The 22283-nt window shown below is 36.2% G+C and overlaps 1 pseudogene; it reads right to left on the reverse strand.

Moving 5' to 3' along the window:
• Window positions 1-17806: 17806 nt before the first annotated feature.
• Window positions 17807-20983, reverse strand: LOC149536141 (uncharacterized; annotated as a pseudogene).
• Window positions 20984-22283: the final 1300 nt, after the last annotated feature.

Genomic DNA, 22283 nt, shown 5'->3' on the forward strand with positions numbered 1-22283 from the left:
AAAATGGTATAGGGAAAATGAATATTGTAAATACCACTACATTAAAAGACATGACACAAACGAGTGTATCAAATTCAAGGTCTTCATTCAAAATCTTGTTGATGATGGAGAAATTGAGGTCAAAGGGGGACTACCCTCTATAAATGCTAAATTGAAGATATTTCAAAAGCCATTTCCTGACCACAACAATGACAATAAAAACAATGGAAACAACAATATGAACAATGTAAATTGAGCTTCCACATCAAATGCATTACACTATGACTATTCTACTAACCACATATCAGGGTTTGACTCCTTGTGTGGTAAAATAAAAACAAGCAATGTATGTGGTTTTGACTTCATGTGTGGTCACATTGAAGAGGTAGATACTCATGTGAATACCCTTGTCTTACAGGCACCTATTTGTGATGCAACCACTCAATGGGAAAGAATCACTTTGCAAGTTGCCACTCCCAACCCCACTAATCCATCAATTCCACATGCGCCTGCTACACCATCCACCTCACAAAGACCCACTTCTTACTATGATGTATTATCCCAGTTAGGGAAGACTCCTGCACAAATATCCATTCTAGAACTCCTCACCACCTCACCCATCCAAAAAGAGATTTTGGAGACTACACTTTTAGAGTTTTGTGTCCCTGAAAACATTAATGCATCTCAATTCACTACCATGATTGGAAACCTTGCCACACAACAACACCTTGTCTTTACAAACAAAGATTTATAAGGTCCTAACCAACACCACAATTTGTCACTCCACATTGAGGTCCTTATATTGCGACATAAAATAAAAAGAGTCCTTATAGATAATGGATCTGGTTTGAACCTTTGTACATTGAAGATGATTCATTTCTTGGGGCTTCCAGAGGACCTCCTAGATATCAATAAAAGGATAAAAATCAAAGCATATGATGAAAGAGAAAGATAATCAAAAGGAGTTATCATGCTACCATTAAAGGTTGGGCCAACTATCTTAAACACTGAATTCCATGTCCTAGACTTGGATTTGCCATATAATATCTTACTTGGTTGACCTTGGATACAAACAATCAAGGTTGTCCCATATACATATCATCAATGCTTGAAATTTTCCTACCAAGGAAGAGAGGTCACAATTTGAGGCGATCCTTTGCCTTTTTCCTTTTGTAAAAGATTGGAAGGTGTACCAAATTTTTTTTGTCCAATCAGTGTGTTTGCTAAGGTTATACCTAAATATCTCACCATAATGAAATCACCTTCCACAATAGTGCCAAAATTATCCAATAATGATTCTAGTTCCCATAAAGGAAAAGAAACAGTCGAAAATACTAAGGTGAATACTAAAGGGAAGAAGGATACTTTTTCTGACCTAGGAATGGGAGAGTATAGGTTCAAAAATGCTTTGTGTGTTGGACAATGACTGCTCTCCCCCAATTCCTTTGGAAAACCTTCACAACTACCACCTTTTGCAAATAAGGATACTATGCATGTTAACAAACCAAAATTTGAACATTGGGGTTCACTTAGTGATGAACACATGGAATCTAATATCCTTGATTGGCTATATTTTGATGGAAAATATCAACCTATGGAATTCCCCAAAGATAAGTATGTTAAGGCCCCCCCCCCCATGATCAAAAACATGGGATATCATGGTACCAGCCTTGGACCAAAAGAAAATGGAATCAAACAACCCCTTGAGGCTAATAGTTATCCTAAAGGACATGGTTTGGGCTCCATTAAACCCAGGGTGTCCTTTGCTGACAACTATTGTATGGTTGAACTTGATTTTGAGACAAAAGAGGAGGAATTCTTTGAGGTACCATTCCAATACATTGAGGATGACCTAGATAACCATGTCCATGCCATTACCATAGTCAACTTTTCGTCCACAAACCTACCTCTCACCAACCTTGACATGATAGATTGGGACTTTTAGGACACACCACCAGCTCTTGATATCTATAACTCTGACGAAGTAGTGATGACACTCTTTGGCCTTAAGAATCTCCAAGATTACAAACATGAGATCCAATACAATGAAGAAGCCTACTTTGGTAGCCAAGTCAACTCTCTTAGTCGCAAAAGTAAAAGAGAAAATAAAAATAGAAAAATAGAAGAAACATCCTCTAGTTAAAACTCTTTTAGAGCGCTTTTGGATGAAGAAAAAGATAAAATAAAGGATGCATTTCCTAGTGAAAACCTCCTAGAGGCACCAAAAGAGAGAGAAGTTAACTTTCCATTTGGATCTTTACCACCAAAAAAGTCATCTATATTGAATGAGGAATACAATCAAGTCAATTTGGGTATGAAGGATAATCCACAAATCAACTACATTGCAACTACCTTAAGTCCCGAAGATCAAAAGGCAATGATTGAGTTCTTACAAAAGGGAAAAGTAAATTTTGCGTGGAGATACAAAGGCATTCCTGGTTTAGACACAGATTTGGTTGTGCATCACTTAACAATAGATCCCAAGATTAAACCTGTGAAGAAAAAGTTGCGCAAAATGCATCCTAAGGTAGCACTTTTAGTCAAAGTATAATTGCAAAAAATGCTAGAGGCAAAGTTTATCTGCCCTATTAATTATCCTGTGTAGGTTTCCAACATTGTTCCTATAGGAAAAGCATCTAGGGGCATCCATGTCTATTCAATTTTTTGAGATTTAAATCTTGCATGCCCTAAGGATGATTTTCCACTTCCTAACATAGACATCATAGTGGATTTGACTACAGGACATGAAATGTTATCTTTAATGGATGGTTTCTTCAGTTACAATCAAATCAAAATTATAGAAGAGGATCATCATAAAAAAACATATACCACCCCATGGGGGACCTTTTGTTACCAAGTCATTCCTTTTGGCTCGAACAATGCTAGTGCCACTTATCAACGCGCAATGACTACAATATTCCATGACCTTCTACATGCCATAATGGAGGACTATGTTGATGACATTCTAGGAAAATCTAAGACATGTAATTCCCACATTGATGTGCTCATCACCATTTTTGAAAGGTTGGAGAAATATAAAGTGCGCCTTAATCCAAAGAAGTGCATTTTTGGGGTCAAATCAAGCAAGTTGTTAGGCTACATTGTGTCAAGAAGAGGTATTGAGGTAGATCCTACCAAAGTGAAAGCCATCATGGAAATGCCTCCACCTACCACATTGAAACAACTCGATAATTTTTAGGGAAAGTTACATTCCATTAGATGATTTGTGTCCTAGTTGGCAGATAAGGTCCATTCACTTCAACATTTTCTTTACAAAGGAACTAAGTTTCAATGGGATTGCCTATGTCAGAAAACATTTGAACAAGTTAAGGCATACTTGGCTAATCCTCCAATTCTAGTCCCTCTAATTGCAGGATGACGATTGATTCTATACATTTCAACCACTTCAGTTGCCTTAGGTGCCCTTTTGGCACAACTATATGACAATGGTAATGAGCAAGCTATATACTATCTTAGTCGAACACTAGTTGGCTATGAGTTGAACTACACTGCTATTGAGCGAGCTTGTTTGGCAGTAGTTTTTTGCACAAAAAAACTATGCCATTATATGCTTAATCACACTACACATGTCATTGCTAACATAGATCAACTCAAGTATTTTCTGTCAAAAGCTTCCCTCATAGGTCGAGCTACAAAATGGGTCTTGATTTTAAGTGAATTTGACATTGTTTATAAGGATCACAAAGCCATTAAAGGACAAGTAATTGCAGACCATCTTTTTGAAGCTCCTCTTTAAGGAGACCATCCCATTATGGTAGACTTTCTAGATGACACAATTATGACTATTACCCCTAGTGCACAATGGAAGCTATTTTTTGATGGTTCCTTCACACAAAAGGGATCAGGGGTAGGAATTTTGCTTGTTACACTACAAGGAGACCTCATTCCTAAGTCTTATAATATTTCATTCCCTTGCACAAATGACATAGCTGATTATGAAGGATTAGTCATAGGGTTGTGTCAAGCTATCAGATGGAATATCCAAAGTCTTCTTGTCTTTGGAGACTCACAATTGGTCATTAAACAAGTCACAAATGAATACCACACAAAGGATGAAAAGTTGTCGCCATATTGCCACATATTTGAAGATCTTAAACAACACTTCAAAGAAATAGTCTTTTAGCAAATACTATTTAGAAAATACTAAGGACTAATAAAAAAGTAGCAAATACTATGGCTACCATCACCTTCATGGTTGCCATGCCTGAATATAGGCCTAAGTGTGAGTTTCTTGTTGAGAAACTTTTCGTTCTTGCTTATGAGAAACTCGATTCAGAGATGGTGTGTGAGATTGTTGGTCTTGAGTCTCCATGGTATGTTGACATTTTTGCCTATCTTCATCAAAAAATGATTCCCATTGCCCTCTCCCCGAATCAAAGAAAAACCTTCATTTGTCGTACTGCCCAATATACTATCCTAAGTGATACACTTTTCCAAAAAAACTTTGATGGAAACCTCCTTTGATGTCTCAATTTAGATGAAGCCAAAATGATGTTAGAAGAGTTCCACCAAGGAATTTTTGGTGCCCATTCTAGTGGCCTTACGTTAGAAAAAAATCTCCTTAGAATGGGTTACTATTGGCCTACTGTGGAAGTAGATGCTTACCATTTTGTGAAAAGATGTGTTCTTGGTTAGTAGCATAGCAATTTGATACATGCCCTCACCCAAGACCTTCAACCCACCATCACCCCATGGTCCTTTTCCCACTAAGCATTCGATCTTGTTGGTCAAGTATACCCAAATTTTGTAAATGGCCGCAAGTATATTATTGCCCCCACTGAATACTTCACAAAGTTGGTTGAGGCTATCCCATTAACCTACACCATCGAAAAACAAGTTTCAAAGTTCATCTTAAACTACATTATTTGTAATTTTCATATACCTCAAGAAATCATGACTAATAATGGAATGCCTTTCAAAAATTAGGAAGTTTCCATATTGTGTAGAAAATTCAGAATAACCCAACATTTTTCCAACAAATACTACCCCCAAGGTAATGGACAAGCTGAAGCTACCAATAAAACCATTTTGAAAATCCTAAAGGAAACTGTTGACATAGCTGGCCATAACTAGCACGTCCAAATTGTTCCTGCCCTTTGGGCCTACTATACCTCCATCCATAACCCCATAGGAGCCACTCCATTTTCCCTTGTTTATGGTTCTGAAGCTGTCTTACCCATCAAAATTGAGCTTCCTTCCCTCATAATCTCTCTCAAGAATTTGATGTATGAAGAAGAATACCGAGTTGCTCACTTGCAAGAGCTGCAACTCCTCAATGAAAGATGCCTCAATGCCCTAAACCACCTTTGCGTGTATCAAAATTACCTTCAACTTCAGTTTCAAAAAAAAGTTAGGCCTTGGGAATTTGAGGTGGGTGACTTAGTTTTGTAGCATAACATGAAGAACCTCCAGAACCATGAGAAAAAAGGAAAATTTGAACCTAATTGACTTGGTCCATTTCTCATTACAACCAAATATGGTTCTGGGGCATATCAAATTGCCATTCAGAGGGAGATCTGCTCCTTGAACCTATAAATATCCAACACCTCAAGCAGTTCTATGCTTTAGTCTTGTAGTTCCTGTACAATGTTTTTATAGTTCCACAAAATGCAAAAAAATTAGAAAATTAGCAAACTCCAAAAAAATTCGTAAAATATTCCTAAAGAAAAGACTAAAAAGAAGAAAAAAGTTCTTGAAAAAAGTATTTTGGTCCATTATCTATAAGGCTCATCTCACTTCACCCCTTTTCCACCATTTCATCCCACCTTTGTGCAAAAGTCCTATTTGACTTGTGCTTTTCATGCATCCAATTAAAAGACCTCTTATCTATGAGGCTTCACTTCACTCCCATTTTTCAAAAGACCTCTAGTCTGTGAGGCATTTTTCCATCGAGTGCTTGTTCCAATCCCATTACACTAAGTTTTTTCCCATGATAGTGACTGCAACAACACCTAAACAAAATCACCATTTGAGACTTAATGATTCAAGATAGTGTTCTTTTCACAGCCCTTGCCCAACTTTTTCAAAGACATTAGACAAGCATATAGGATGAATCCTTCCTATGCATGGTATAAGTTGTTATAGTTCCACAAAACGCAAAAAAATCAAAAAATTAGAAAACTCCAAAAAAATTCATAAAATATTCCTAAAGAAAAGACTAAAAAGAAGAAAATAGTTCTTGAAAAAAAGTATTTTGGTCCATTATCTATAAGGCTTATCTCACTTCACCCCTTTTCCACCATTTCATCCCACCTTTGTGCAAAAGTCCTATTTGACTTGTGTTTTTCATGCATCCAATTAAAAGACCTCTTATCTGCGAGGCTTCACTTCACTCCCACTTTTCAAAAGACCTCTAGTCTGTGAGGTATTTTTCCATCGAGTGCGTGTTCCAATCCCATTACACTGAGTTTTTTCCCATGAAAGTGACTACAACAACACCTTAAAAAATCACCATTTGAGACTTAATGATTTAAGACAGTGTTCTTTTCACAACCCTTACCAAAATTTTGCAAAGACATTAGACAAACATATAGGATGAATCCTTCCTATGCATGGTATAACAATTGTTCACATTCTAAGACTTTACGTTCTTGGCAGGAACTATGGACTGATTGACTACTTGGTCATGAGGTCTCTTTTGGTTGATTTTCATTTTGTGTGTTAGTGGTAGCCTTTAGGGTGTGCCTTGATTGTCCATATTCTAGTATCACTTGAATGGCTTCAACTGACTACACGTGTCATTTGTAGTATGGTTTTTTTTTTATGCTTTCATACATGTATGTTAGTTTCGAGTTATGATTATGCATTATTCACTATGAGCAACAAGTTAGCACATTTCCCACCAAAGTCCCCTAAAAAGGCTTTGGGTGTACCTAGACCTCTCCAAATGCATATATGTCATTTGTTCCATCATAACTAGGTAGACTACATCTATCATCCTAAAATATACATTATGTTGAGAGTCTAGTCCATGCAAAGGAAATTTGTCATCTATGCTTCTATAGAATTTGGTGCATCACTCCTTTGCAAAATCAAACTAGGGTATTCTCTCCCATATAAACACAACTGAATCCCTCGGTAGTTAGGATTCATGTAGTATAGGGTTTCATTGCACCCTGCTTGAGACAAGGGTTCTGTTTATTTTCCCCCTCCTATGCTATGCTACTTGGTTCCTACGAGTGAGGAGTTTTGACACATGTCCATTCATTAGGTTCATTCATATTATATTTTAATTTCAATCATTTTACTTTGCATTCATTAGTGTCTTTTTAGGATCCATTCATTGTCATATTAATTAGGCATTTTATTCATTATTAGATTTCATCATTAACTCATTACACTAATTCATTAGGTGCATACATTATAATCATCATATTTAGTGGCATATACATCATAAAACATCTCACAAAACATATAGTACATCCATACATATAATATAACATAATGCATACATCTCATATTCGCCATAGAACCTGCATCATTCATACATTACGCATCATATATAAATCATAGGCAACATAACATCACATACATCCTGCATCACAATGTCAGTATCCACATCATAGAAATCACATGCATAAGCAATAATCATCCATATACACATAGGCCCATCAAATCATGTCATGTATATATCAAAGAATAATCAATGTCTGTGTATAGTCTGTATACAAAAGAATCATGTAGTATCATCATGCACAAATGCATCATCAAAAACTCACTACATCTGCACCTCTATGTCAAAATTGCTCACTATAAAGAATGATGAAGCTGGTTATGAGGGCCCAGCCCCTCCTATATCCCCTCCTTGCGAATGCCTCCATTTTCTCACTGACTTCTCTAATCATTGGTAGCACCCTATGGTCCAGGAGCTAGATGCCTCTTGAAAATCTGGTTGCCACTGATCGACAGGTACGCCATCATGATATAGGGACCTATAGTAGGCCACCTCTTGCACGACCCATATCTCTACTTGGTGGGCTACCATTGCTTCCTACATCATAGCCATGGCTGCCCTAGGCTTGTACTACCTATCGAGCCACATTCTGCTGCCGACAATACTCATCTAGCCATGCTTGGTGGATCTCTTGCTCTGCCTATAGCATGACCACCTCCCGACATAGAGTCTTTATCTTAGAAAACTCATCCGGCTCCTCCTGCATCCCAAAATCTTCAAACTCTCCAGCATTTGTCCTCACCTATAGGGCTACCAAGGCCTCTTGGGCACTATCTACTCTAGCTTGATGGGTTTGTACCTCTTCCTATAGCACTGCCAAGGCCTACTGGGCACTATCCGCCCATTCTTGCTCTACCTGTATCTCACCCTAGAGATGGGAAACCTCTATTCAGAGACTATCTCACTCTACCCTAACCATATCTACATCATGTGCCCTTGGTGATCCTTGTACTTGTGGCCCTGGTGGCCCCTATACCTGTGGCCCCTGTGGTGACCCTATTGGTGCTAGTACCCTCCTCTAATGGGCTTTGTGCCCCTATAGACCATGCTATGCCCCTATACTGGCGATGGCACCACTACTGCCTATCCACCATCCCTTGCTCCATCCCCCTTACCTTGTACCTACTCAGTTGGTGGTGGTGCTCTAGGTACTATCAATCATATTGGCTGATGAGCCACCTAGCACTGTGTATAGGTTGGTGTCATCCTTGCATCCCCTTAATCCTATCCATGCACCGAAGGCACTGGATACATCCCCCACCATGATATCCTAGCCAACTTCAGGTTGGTCCAATGACCCCATAGCTTGTCATACTCCTAGGATACCACTAGGTATACAAATCTATTTGAGACTACATCTTGTGTCCTCCCAAACTGTCACTGCACCCTAGAGGGCATATACCTCATAAAGACATGCATGGTTTCCCCGATCAACCAACAGTTTGTCTATGTATATGGGAGGTATCTCTGATCCTCACTATCATCCTCTCCCCCAGCTGCTAGGACACTGCCCCATCACTCCACATAGTCATATGGTGTCCACTCAAACATATTGATCTCATCAATACATCTCCTCCAAAAACTGATAGACTCCGTGGAGGTATATTGGATAGGTGGTCTATACCAGCATGCAAATGGCTCACCAGGCTATCAAGTCTCCCGTCTAGTAACAAGGTGTGTAACACCTATATGCTCCCACAACCATACCATGAGTAGTTTCAACCCTAGACCCATGGTTTGTTGTGCCCTGTAGGTGCACATATGTAGGTCATGATATAGCTCAGTTAGGATGGTCTAACCCTAGCAAAAGACCGTGCCATCATCCTGTAACAATGAGCTAAGCACATGTGTCCACCCAATAGGAAATCCATGCCCATCATGGTCTGGTACCATCCTCCATATAAGTGAAGCGAGGTACACTGCAAGTCATGGAAATCTCTTCTCTAGTGCATCTCTCCATGTCAGCCATGACCTTTGTATTGACAAGCTCTACCATCGGTGCCCAAACCACTCTTGCAAATAGGGATCAACACCCTCTAGCACATACTTAGAGTACATCCAATGGATCAGCACTCGTAGAATATACCACACGTCCAACAAGGTGACTGTCGCCTCTACTCTAGGTAGATGAAAACTCAATGTTGGTATATGCCATCACTCAATCAATGCTAAAAGCTATGTTGAATGCACTCTCAAATCTGGCTACTCATGGACATGCTTCAGTCCACATAGTCCAATGTGTCCCCACTCTACCTTGATCAATCTATCCCCTAGCACTATGGTCGCCAGCTAGTGCTCAAGCAACCAAAATACCATTGTCTCCATCTACAACATAGACATATACATGGTCAGTATCCTCTACCATATACTTACCCTAGAATGGGGCATCCTACCTTATTTCCCCCCATCCATTCATGCCCCCTCTTTCTACTAATTTTTCCCCCTCAGCGAATACATGAATTGGTGTAGATGTCGATCTATGGAGAAGCTGATCCATGCAGACGAGGATCAATGAAGATGATGATCCACAGAGATGCCAATTTGGTCTCTTCACTAGATTCCCTACCAGCACTCGCTCAACTATCATCTTCGGAGATAATGACTCAGAGATTGTCGTCTCCACTTTAGCTCTGCTCCCTCTTTCACCCCTTTGTCATCTTCATAAATGATAAGATGTATCTTATTGTCTTCATAGACCTCCTAGTTCCCATTTTTTCATCTACACAGATGACAGGGCAAAGATTGTCGTCTCCACCCCGACCAAGTTTTTTCACCCATAAATGCTATCTACAAGACAAAATAAAAAATTTGACAAGATAGGATAGTCAACTCACTGGTGGGCCCATCTCAACCAGTCTCTAGTGCTCTTGAACATGCTCTCCAAGCTATAATATGTCGGTTAGATCCATCTTTTACTTTGGTTCTCTACTCTCTAGGTGTGCAAATGACTCTTCCTTGAGCCCCTTGGAGGCTTATATAGGCTCTCCAAGGCCCCTTTTCAAGCCGATACCCTTTCCTGGGCCATGTTAAACCCTATTTATCCCCAAGTCATGCAAAATATTCATCTATTCCTTTTTCCTACCCTTTTCTTTTCTTCTAAAGACCTTTTTCACAAAAATTGCCCAAAATTCATTTTTTGCGCTATTTTTGCGAGGGGCCACCCTCCTCCCCTATTGTCACTTCGACACCACTCCTAGGATTCCTATCCTTTCTAGGGCAACCTATATTTTCTTTTCTTTGATATAATGTCATCCTAATATCAGATCAAAGAGGGGCAAAATGTAGACACTTAAAATTATCATAAACACTATATTAATTTATTTAATATTTCCTGTGACATTATAATTAATTAATTGTATTTTCCATATTCTTCTATTTATTTAATTAAATAAGTTCATTTTCCTAATGTATTTAAATTTAATTTAAATGTTTCCCCATAATGTATTAAAATTCATTTAATACATAAGTGCTCCATAAATCCCCCTTTAAATAAATTCAATTTATTTAATCCCCTCCACTTTATTAAATTTTATAATCCTATGATTAAGTTAAATATTATTTAATTTAATCCTTATCCTATCCTAAAACCTAGTCTACACCCATCACTCTCATCCTTCTAAGCCTACCCACTACTTAATCCCACTTAGTTACCTTAAACACCTCTTAGTCCTTGAGTGTTTTCTCACATGTGTGAGAAACACATGATCCAATAAAGCTTCCACTTCATTTACACCTCTTACACATTTGTCCACAACTCCTTCCCCAAAGGTTGCTCACACATGTGTGAGCACACCTTGAGCCTCTCAAACATTAAAGACTCTTTTTGACTTTTGCATCGCTTGACCTTTAGCCCATGTGTCTCCCTTGTGGCACCTATATGGATGCCACATAGATGCCACCTCCCCAAGGCCTCTCTCAAACTTAAAAATAGAGCCCTTGTCTCAAGCATTTTCCATCTCCCTCATTTGCATTGTTATCATGCTAGTTTAGTGTTAGAGCTTTTTAGAGATATTTGTGATTTGCATTGTTACTAACCTTTGGTAGTTGCTAGATTTCCATTTCATTTGCATTGTTAATCTAGTTTACTTCCTTGCATCCATCTCCACTTCTTAGGATGTTTTGAGAATGGCTTCTTCATAGCCTTTCCTTGAAAATTTTTGCATTCATCTTAGTTATATTCATCTCACATTTTGCACTTTATTTCATTATGTTGGAGTTCAATAGTTGTGTTTTGGGAGAGCACATCTACATCCCTCACACTTATGCACACCAACAAGGTCTCTTATGGGTGCCCTTGTTAAGCTGCTTTGAGGTTGTCTGAGGACTTTATGTTGTTGGTTGAATAGTAGTTTTAAAACTCAAGTAGAATTAGTAGCTTTCAAATTTCATTTGTATCTTGAATGTACATGCTACTAAAATTTTCTTGTTGACATGTGCTCCCGATAGGTTAGGTTTTTGTATATACAGGTTTTAATTGTCAAAAATCAACTATGTCCATTTCTACTTTTATGGCATAGTTGTATGCATTTGTATTTTCTTATTATAATTTGTTCAAGGAACTATTGGATATAGGATATGTATGTTGATCTCATATGACTTTTTGGGGTGCTCTGATTTCCCTTCAATTGGTATTAGAGCTCAGTTTTGTGAATTGCATGTTTCTTGCAAGTGAAGATTCTTAGTGTTTCTGGTTCTAGACATTTCTTCTATTAAGATTTCTTAGCTTGTAGAGCTTGAAGAAGTTTATTTTGAAAAAAATGACTAATAATTAATCCTTTGATGAGTGGAAGTCTTGCAATTGATTTATTCTTTCAAGAGACAATAGACACTTCTTGAAGGATGGTGAAGACAAAGAAAATAGAGTTGGTCATGTTGAAAGGACATTGATCTAGAGTTCTTGGTTGACATCGACATAATTCTTGATGCATGGGTATAGGAAGATGTATCTTTTGTTACCTATAATGCATAGATTTTATGGAGTTGATCTTTGGATGATCTAGAAGCTTCTGGATAACCTATCTCTCTCAAATGTAGGTACTAGTAATGGTTGTGGAATTGGTTTACAAGTGGGCCTGGAGTTCCTGTACTATGTTTTCCTCTTGGATGCTTATACATGCATGGCTTGGACTCTTGTTCATTGGATCTAAGGGGTTTATAGATTTTCCTAAAAATATATATGGTGATGCTCATCTATGATAATCCATTATTCTAGGTGTAGTTGTTTGGTATTCTTTTTCAGAATTTGAGTCTTCTATATGAGAAGTGGGTGTGGATGTGCATGGGTGTTCTTAAAAATAATGTTTTTATAGGTTTTTCATGTTGAAATAAAAACTTGTGGTTTTTTGTGGATCTACTAAAGAGCTATTCTCTTGACTCTTATTACTTTAGAGTGGTACTAGATGAGATATTTGTAGTTCTACATGCATGCATTCTTTGTGCATGGTGAGAGGAGGCATTTTTTCTTTCTCTACATGGAGATGTTGGTACATGATCAATCACTTAACATTTCTGTGGTGATGCTTTGTTGGATTCTTGGACTATGGTGCTCAATGTGGACATGATTAAAGAATCAAATTTGTGCTTTATTTGGTGTTTGAGTCATGTTGTCTACATGATTATTATATTTGATCTCATTTTTACATGTCACTAATGTGATAGTGGGTTTACATGTTACAATAATTGGATCTACGAGTTATGTAATTAGGTGGGTAGGCCACCCATTTAATTGTAGTGGGATAACTTGGATGTGGATTTTCTATATACACTAGATTTGATTTAGTGTTGGTGCAAACTTGTTAGCTAGCCTTGTTTGTGGTCACTTGTGCATTTGTGTGGTTGCTTTAGGATGAGAGGATGGATGATATTTGAGTACTTGGATAGTCAGTTATGGAGTCCTATAGCATGGTGAATTTCCTTAGTGTAGAGATCTTGGTTTCACTCAGTGTGATGTGTGGGCTTGGATGATTTTCATATTTAGAGGATGGTGTGTCATATGCTTAGATAGCTCAGCATCATGTTTTAGTGGGAGCTTTGGTAGTGGCTGCATTTTTCCCATCATATGGTGATGGATGATCTTCTTTAGTGTTGAAGATGTTGGAGGATGCCTTAGATCCTATTGTTACAAAAGGTTCTTTCACATTTGTTGGTTCACTAGTTGGAGATGGTATCTTCATGTGATTAGAGATGTTGCATCTTTAGGATTCAAGGGGTCCTTGGTAGAGATGTTGTTTATGCTTTTATTTGATATGTTATCATGGTGGCTTTTATGTCATGGTTTTCTCTTTATTACCAGTTTAGAGTTCTGACTTGATATAGTTATTTGATATGATCACATGATGCATGTAATCTCTTTGGAGGAGATGGTTTAGATCATGATGTCATATTTATGTTCCCGATTCCATGGTTGGAGCTTTAACATTGATCTTGGTTTAGTTTCTTGGTATTGACTACTTTGATCATTTGATTAATACTTCATGACAATGCTATGTGCAGTAGAGTTTTGCATGGAGTGATTGATTATAAGTGCTTGTGGATACTTGGAGACTTAGGTGAGGCTAGAGTTCTCTTGAGATGAGAGACATGTTGTTGAGATGTATGCTCTTGATGATATTTCAATAGAAAGTCCAAGGAGCCTACACATTTGTTGGACGTGAGTTCAATAGAGACCTATGAGGAGATTGTTCTTGGATAAGTCATAGGGTGACCTACATATCTTGGAGGAGCATTCTCATTCCTTTCTCTTGGTCTACTCGGTAGTTTATCACTTGAGAGGTATTGCCTAATGTTACTTTCAGGTGCTTTATCTTTTCTTTCATATTCATGGATCTTGAGCTACAATTAGATGGTTCTAAAGGATTCATTATGAGAGATGGATAACATTATTATCTCCTTGAGGTGTATTTTCATTAATGTTGACAGTAGGAGATGGTAGTGGGCTGATTTCCTAAAACGGGAATGGAGTTGTTTGATCTTATTTTAGAGGCTTACATCCATGTAGATTCATGATATAATGTTATGTATAATCTATTGAAGTTGAATAGTTTTGGATGTTGTTGTGGCGTTTCTTTTGGGGTTGTGAAGAAGATCATACTTGGCATAGTTGACATTTAGAAGTGTTTGTAGGACATTCTACATGCTTATGATTTGCAATTTCTTTCTTTGGTCTTGGTTATCTTCTTGGATGTTTTGGTTCACATAACATTGTTTTTGAGATCTGTTGGAGCTATGGTGGTCACTCTTTTTGTGGTCATTTGTTATCACTTGTACTTCATTATTTTTTGTGATGAAAAGGTGGTTCCTTTATCTCTTTTCTTTGTTGGATGTGGAGAACATAGAAGAGTTGTAGAGATTGGACGAGAGAGATGTTTCTTGCAATGTTTTTGCTACATGATTTGCATATCTTTGTGGATGGTCCTTGGTACTACATGGTTGCACTTTCTTTGTGTTGTTATCAGTAGACTCATTATGCTTTTGATTTTTCAGATTTGACATTACCCATATAGTGGGAGTTCTTGTATGTGTTCGGTCTTCATCGACTAGTTTGCACATAGAGCTTGAGGTTGTAGTTTATGGGTTGGTTATGTTACTGGCATGAGTTTTCAGCTGTTCAATACCTTTGAGATATGGGTGACTAGATGGGTTAGAATTTATTGTGGATTTTATTTTCAATCTCATGGGTTTATCATTTGGATTGGACTAATCAATTTGGTTGTTATAATGGCTGATGTTTAATCTTGTTCTCTAGAGAATGACTTCACAATTTTTTTGGGCTAAGAAGTTGATTTTTTTTAATACTTTGTGTAGCTCATGAGCGTAGTGGAGTGGTGGTAGTGTTGTGTAGCCTTTTTTATCACTAGGATATTATGCTTGTGTTATTTGGGCAGGAACTTGTTGGAGCACGAGAGCATGTGTTAAGATTTATGTGGTTTCATGAATCACTATGATGATATAGTTTCATCAGTTTGAATCTTATAAGGTCTTCATAAAGTGGGAGATTTTTGGGATAAGTTGATTCAACCTTACCATGATTTATTATTTTATTTGTGCTTTCTTGGAAAGTTTCTAAATGGAGTTGGATTCTTCCACAAGAAAAGACTTGGAGTAGAAAAATAGAAAGCTTCTATTTTTTGGTGATTTATTCTCTTATGCTTTGCTTTTATGCAAGGGTTGTGCATAAGGAAGTTTCTAAAATAATTTGTAGATGTATTGAATGTAAATGCTTTAGAACCTATTTCCTCTTGTATGCAAACTCTTTGAGTACAAAGAATTGTTGTAGAGAATTAAGAGAGAGATGATAAGTTATTTGCACAAGGTTTTATTACTAGATTTTCTCTAGAATAGAGTAAGACGTAAATCTCCATGTGAAGGCTAAAAATGTATTATAACTTGTTGCTGAATAATACATTAGCTTGATGGTTTGGAGGGTGGGGTTTTTACTTGAAAAGATTTTCCCCACGTATATATCTATGTTCTTTATTCTGTCTCATTCTTCTAGTATTATGATTGTAGAATAACAATATGTATGTCATAATGTTGCTGAAATTTATTTAGATTTGTAAATTGCAATCACTTTTCTTAAAGGTTTTAACTGTGGGAAATCAACTATGTCATTTTCCACTTTTATGGTATAGTAGTATGCATTAGTATTTGCTTATTAGAAGTTGTTCAAGGAACTATTGGATACAAGATGTGCGTACTGATCTCAGATGACTTTTTGGGGTGCTCCCATTTCCCTTCACTCTCTTATTATTTACACACTCAAATAATACATATATTCTATTTCCATTTTTTATATAGACAAGGTAAGGGCCTCACAAAATTAGAAGTGTAGGGAATGTCATGCATGCATTGGAAACATTGTGAATCACTATCATCATTACACGACTATATTTGATTTAACTATCTATCATGACAAATCAAAAAACCATATTGTTTTCTATATACACACTTGAATTTTAGTTGTTTATATATCTTTTACATGAGATGGTCATCATTCTATTCTATAAATCATATTATCTTAATATTGTAAATGAATATGCTAGGATACTTTTTACAATTAATGTACATTGCTATGAATATTCCAACAAAAGTTCAAGAGTCATTCCAATTATATATATATATATATTTTTTCATTGTTTCAATGTCACTCCTTACCAATCAAAGTGTTATACTATTTAATTTTTAATTGTTTTATAGAGGCCTTGAACATTTTACGAACATTTAATTGTATTCATTAATTTCTATTAATAGCTCAAATTTTTTTCTTGCGGATATGCAAACATAATATTTTACCTATCTCATTAACAACTTTGAGGTTTATGTTTTTATCATTCCTATTGAAATGACACTCATTTAAAAATGAACATTTTAGCTTCACCAACCTAATCTTAGCTTACATGGAATATCAACTTTAATAGCATTTGAGTGTACAAATTTCTTTCTTTTGAAATAATGATGGTATAAATTAGTTTAATTTTCACATTAATTATGGTGAGTCTATTTCTATTCTATGAGTATTTGCAACAACTATGTTAAAGTGTATTATTTATTTTTTAATTAATAGTTCTATTCAACTATATACATATTTTTTTGTAAAATAATAAGTAAAAACTTGGTTATGTTTCATATTTATGTATTGCACAACTTATAACATTTAGATATATTTTCAATAAATTTTCCATAAAATGTTTATGAAAACAAACAATCATTTGCAATAACCTCATTGATGATGAAATCTTAAATTCTTCATTTGTTTTAATGATAAATATTATTTTTGAAATATATTTATTATTTTACAATATTTCATAATAAGACATGTGAGTTTCTATAGATCATTTGATCACTTTTAGAAATAAATGTTCTATTAAATAAAATAACGTAACCCTCCTTCAAAGAAATAAATTAAGGCTTTTTTTTAATTTAACTAAATTTTGCATCAGTAAAATTTAGACCTTTGTAGAGAAAGAAGATAATTAGCGTTAAAAATAAAATCTCATGATAAGTAGGAGATAATTTCCACAGTAAGTCAAATTGTGATATTGCTATCAAGATTTAACTATGTGATTTTGAGTCAAACATGGGTCAATCAGTTTGACTCAAAATCACATAGTTAAATTCTGATAGCAATATCACAATAAAATCTCATATTATTTTTGTTTTAACTTTCTTTCTATTTAATTGTGTGTGTGTGTGTGTGTCCAATCAATAAAATGATTGAGAGCTTTATATATTTCTAACTATTTCTAACATTAAACATTGCCTCCTTACAAAATCTTAGAATAAGTCAAACCCACAATAGTAATAAAACAGTTTAAAATAATTTACAATTATGTAATCAATGTAGTAAAAATAGAGCTAAGATGTAGATGATGAATCTTCTAAAGTGTGTTGTGGACCACGTGTACTATCTAGGAAAGGAGATATATCTATAGGAAAGTGAAAATCCCTAGGATTTCCAAGAAATGAATTTGTTATTTTTTCTATTTTCTTAACCACCTCCATCATATTTGGGCATTGTCGTGGTAGCTCCCTTGTGCAAATCAGTCCCACTTACATAATTTGGGTAATGTGTGCCATTACCATTGATATGTCACTTTCTTTAACATTTATAAGCAGACTACTGTCCACCAATTCTGTTATTCTATTGGAAAATTCATACCCACTCATTTTGAAAGAGTGATACCTTCTACAAAGATGTCATCTGTAGGTCTCCTTTTCAACAACTCTAGAAGTAGAATTCTATAGCTATATACATCTCCTTTTGTTGAAACATTTCCACCCATTCCATACTCTACAATGCAACACAATAAGTATTACTTTTAATTTAGATATTTAATAAATAAATAATAATAATAACTAGTAAAATATATACTAGGTGCAATGTAGCCAACAAATCCCTTGAGTGCATTTGTAAGAGTAAATGAGTCTATTGAATTCTCAAATAGGATTTTTGTAATGCCAAAGTCTGTTATACATGGTGTAATATCATCTCCTAATAGCACATTACTGGGTTTTAGATCACAATGAATGACCCTCACAAAACAACGATGATGGAGATATTCCATTCATTGTGCTATCTTCATTGCTATTCTTAATCGATTATTCAAATGTAATTGAAATTCATCTTCTCCTAAGGAATATAACAATCTCTCTAAACTTCCATTTGACATGAATGGAAGAATCAAAGCTTTGAAATCATTAGTAGAACATGTTGAAATAATTTTCATGACATTATGATGCCTCACTCTTTTTAATACATTGCATTCACTATCAAAACTTTGAAGAACATTTTCATCTTGTAAACTGAGAATTTTAACAGCAATATTTGTGCCATCATTGAGAGTCCCTTTATAGACAGATCCAAAACTCCCGACCCCTAAAAGATTACTTTGACTAAAGTCACTAGTTGCATCCACAAGCTCATCAAAGGAAATTATTCTAGGCCCAGTAGTGAGCTCAGGTGTCCTTTTCTTAGCAGGTCTCATATAAGAAATTACTAATATAGAAGACATAATGAAGATTGCAGTGCCAATCACAATAGGTAATATTACTTTTTGGGATACTAAGCTTTGTTTGTGCTTGGAATTAGAACGTGACTGCAATTTAATCCACTTACCACAAAGACCAACATTTCCTAAAAATGCTGATTCATCAACCATTCTAAAAACTCCTCCCTTTGGAACCTCTCCAATTAATTTATTTGAAGAGAGATTGACATGCTGGAGCATTCTCATTTCTTGTAAATCTATTATTGGGATTGTACCTGACAAATTATTGTTAGAGAGATCAATGTCCTGAAGATTTTTTTAGATTTTTGAGTGATGCAGGAATTACACCATCAAATGAGTTCCACGATAGATTCAAATATTGCAATTCTATACAATTTGGTAATTGAACTAGAATTTCACCTGTGAAGTTGTTGTGAGATACATCTATAGCTTGGACCATTACCATTTTGCTTGCTGCTTGAAGAGAACCTTGTAAGAAATTGTTTGAAATGTTGAAGTAAAATTGGAAATTTTGTAAACTTGTCCATTCGGAAGGTATATTTCCTTCCAGATTATTGTGATCCAAGTCCAACTTTTCTAATGTGATGCATCTCGCTAGACCAACAGGTACTTTTCCTGATAGCTGATTGTGATGAAGAACAAGATCCCTTAACTATGGAAGATCACCAAGACTTTCTGGAATGTTCCCTGAAATCATGTTTCCACTCGTTGATAACAAACTAAGTCTTTTTGCATGTCCCAAACTCTTTGGAATTTTCCCATATAAATTGTTCCTATCAAGGCACAGTGCTTCTAGATTTGACAGTTGACTAAGTGTTGATGGAATATTCCCACTAAAGTAATTGCTGCTTAAGTTTAGCACTGCCAACATTGTTAGGTTGCTAATAGAACTTGGTATGAATCCCTCAATTTTATTCGAGTCCAATGCCAAGTATGAGATTTTTCTTGATAGCTGGCTAATAGAAGCGGGTAAAATTCCATTGAGATTGTTAGCAGAAAAATCTAAGTTTTCTAAGTTGGAACGATTGGTCAGTACTTTAAGAATAGACAGGCCACTAATATCACTCACAAGATGATTTCTTGCTAAATCAAGCCACTCAAGCCAAAGTAATTTTCCAAACTCCAAGGGCACCATGCCACTTAGTTCGTTGCTAGCTAATTCAATCTCTTGAAGTTGTGTGCAATTAGAGAGCGAGCTTGTTATTTTTCTAGTAAGGTTATTTCCCCACAAATACAACAATTGCAACTCTACTAACTGACCAAGTTGCCAAGGAATGTGGCCACTAAATGGATTATCATACAGTCCTATTACTTGGAGAAGAGTACAATTAGAAAGAGATGTGGGAATCCCTCCTGTCAGGTTATTGGTGTCAAGAGTGAGGCTTCTTAATTGAGTGAGCATACCCAATTCAATCGGAATATTACCATAAATTTGAGCTTGTGCCATATCCAAGTCAATTAAAGAGGAAAAGTTTTCTATAAAAGATGGAATTGTGGTTATTAGTGGGTTCACACCTACCCAGAGTTTCTCTAAATGTGAAAGAAGGCCAAGCTCAGAGGGAATGATGCCAGTCAAATTGTTAAGAGATAGGCTGAGAAATTGCAAAGAATGAAAATCTCCTAAAGTGGATGGAATGGAACCTTTTTGTTTATTTTTAGACAAGTTGAGCTTTGTAAGATGAAAAAGCTTCCCTAGTTGAGGAGGAATATGACCCTCAAAACTATTGTTCCAGAGGTAAAGTATCCTAAGAAAAGAGAGATTGCCAAGGAAAGGAAAGATGGGACCCTCTAAAGACATACCTATGACATTCAAGGAAACAACTTGTTGATGACGAGAAGAACAAGCAACTCCTGTCCAGTTGCGGAAGGAGTGATTTGGAGACCAATTGGACAATGAATTGTACAAGTCAAGAGAGAGGGAACTCTTGAATGAGAGGAGAGCTGCTTCGTCAGAATCATTTGAAGGCGATGCATGTAAGACAGGGAATACCAATAAAAGGAGGAGCAGGAGACAAACCATCTTCATCTTCCTCGTTGACTTATGTTATTTGTTGGTGAGATTAGCATCCTTATATAGCTTTTTCCCTCTACTGGATGTCCAATTAACAAGTTGAACTGAAACTGTGCAGCAACCACATTAACTAAGAGTTTTTTCAGTGCCGTGTGGTGACTAAATATCTGACAATCTATCTAACTATACTCACTAGTTTGGTATCAATCTATTATTCAAATTTCTAAAATAATCTAAAATAATTGTTTGGTCACATGGAAAGTTTGCCTAGGCTAACCCATGAAAAACCATATAAAGTAAGATAGTCAAAGTCTTTTTTCGTTTGATTGGAAAATAGAGCTTATCATTTTTATTTTATTTCCCATCTATTTTGTTTGATTCAATAACAGGTGGAGAATATCATCCATAAAACAAAACCATGACTTGACAGTGTAAAGACCGTGTTAAATACTTCACGACTATCTCTGTCATAGTAATGACTAAATGGTTACTCTCTTTGTCCACCAGGAAAATATTTCTCACGAGTCATATCATACCATCAAATTTTTGATGTGTGTTAGATAGTTAAAACAATTAATTCAAAATGGATGTTTGACGTTACAATGAGAATAAAGCTGATTCTTCAGTATTTGTAAAGTTATCGTCATTAAATTTTTGGACTTGATTTTTCATAGCATTTGGGTGACTCAAAAGCTTTTTGTTTAAACTTTCCCTCTATTAGCTCCATTTGTCACACTACATTTATTGGAAGAGTTTTTTAGGCTAGCATATAATGGCTCTGGCCAACGATGAACTAGTTGTTTCTGATGTTCATGCTAGTGCTTCAGTTTGCCATGGTGCCTGCACAAGTTTGTCCCGAAAGTTTTTCATGAGGTAATTCTGACATTATCCTTCATTTGCAAGAATTTGATGCTGCATGTGATTGGTTAGAACAACACACCTTAATAGGTTATTTTGTGGGTAGGACTCCCCCTGAAACTATGCTCTGAGAAAGGGTTAACAAGAGCTGTCTTGATGCTATGCAAAACCTTACCAAAGGTTTTTTTTATTTCACTTTGCTAACCCCTCATAGGCAGACATGGTCTTCAACAATGGACCATGGTTTCTGCATTCTTCCTTGCTTGTTTTTCAAAAATGGATCTGTGGAAATTCAGACTGGGACTAAAAACTTCTCTTAGAAGGTTCTTTACTTGAACCTCCCCAACACCTGTTATAGGTGCTAGTCTGCGAAACACAAGATCAAAGACTGCCCTTTGGCTACGCCTAGGGTCAAGCCCACACCTAAAGAGGTGCCTGTCAAATAGGTCGAAAG

Source organism: Cupressus sempervirens, chromosome 10 (assembly GCF_028749045.1).
Source record: "Cupressus sempervirens isolate cs-2001-9-10 chromosome 10, ASM2874904v1, whole genome shotgun sequence".
NCBI classification, from domain to species: Eukaryota; Viridiplantae; Streptophyta; class Pinopsida; order Cupressales; family Cupressaceae; genus Cupressus; species Cupressus sempervirens.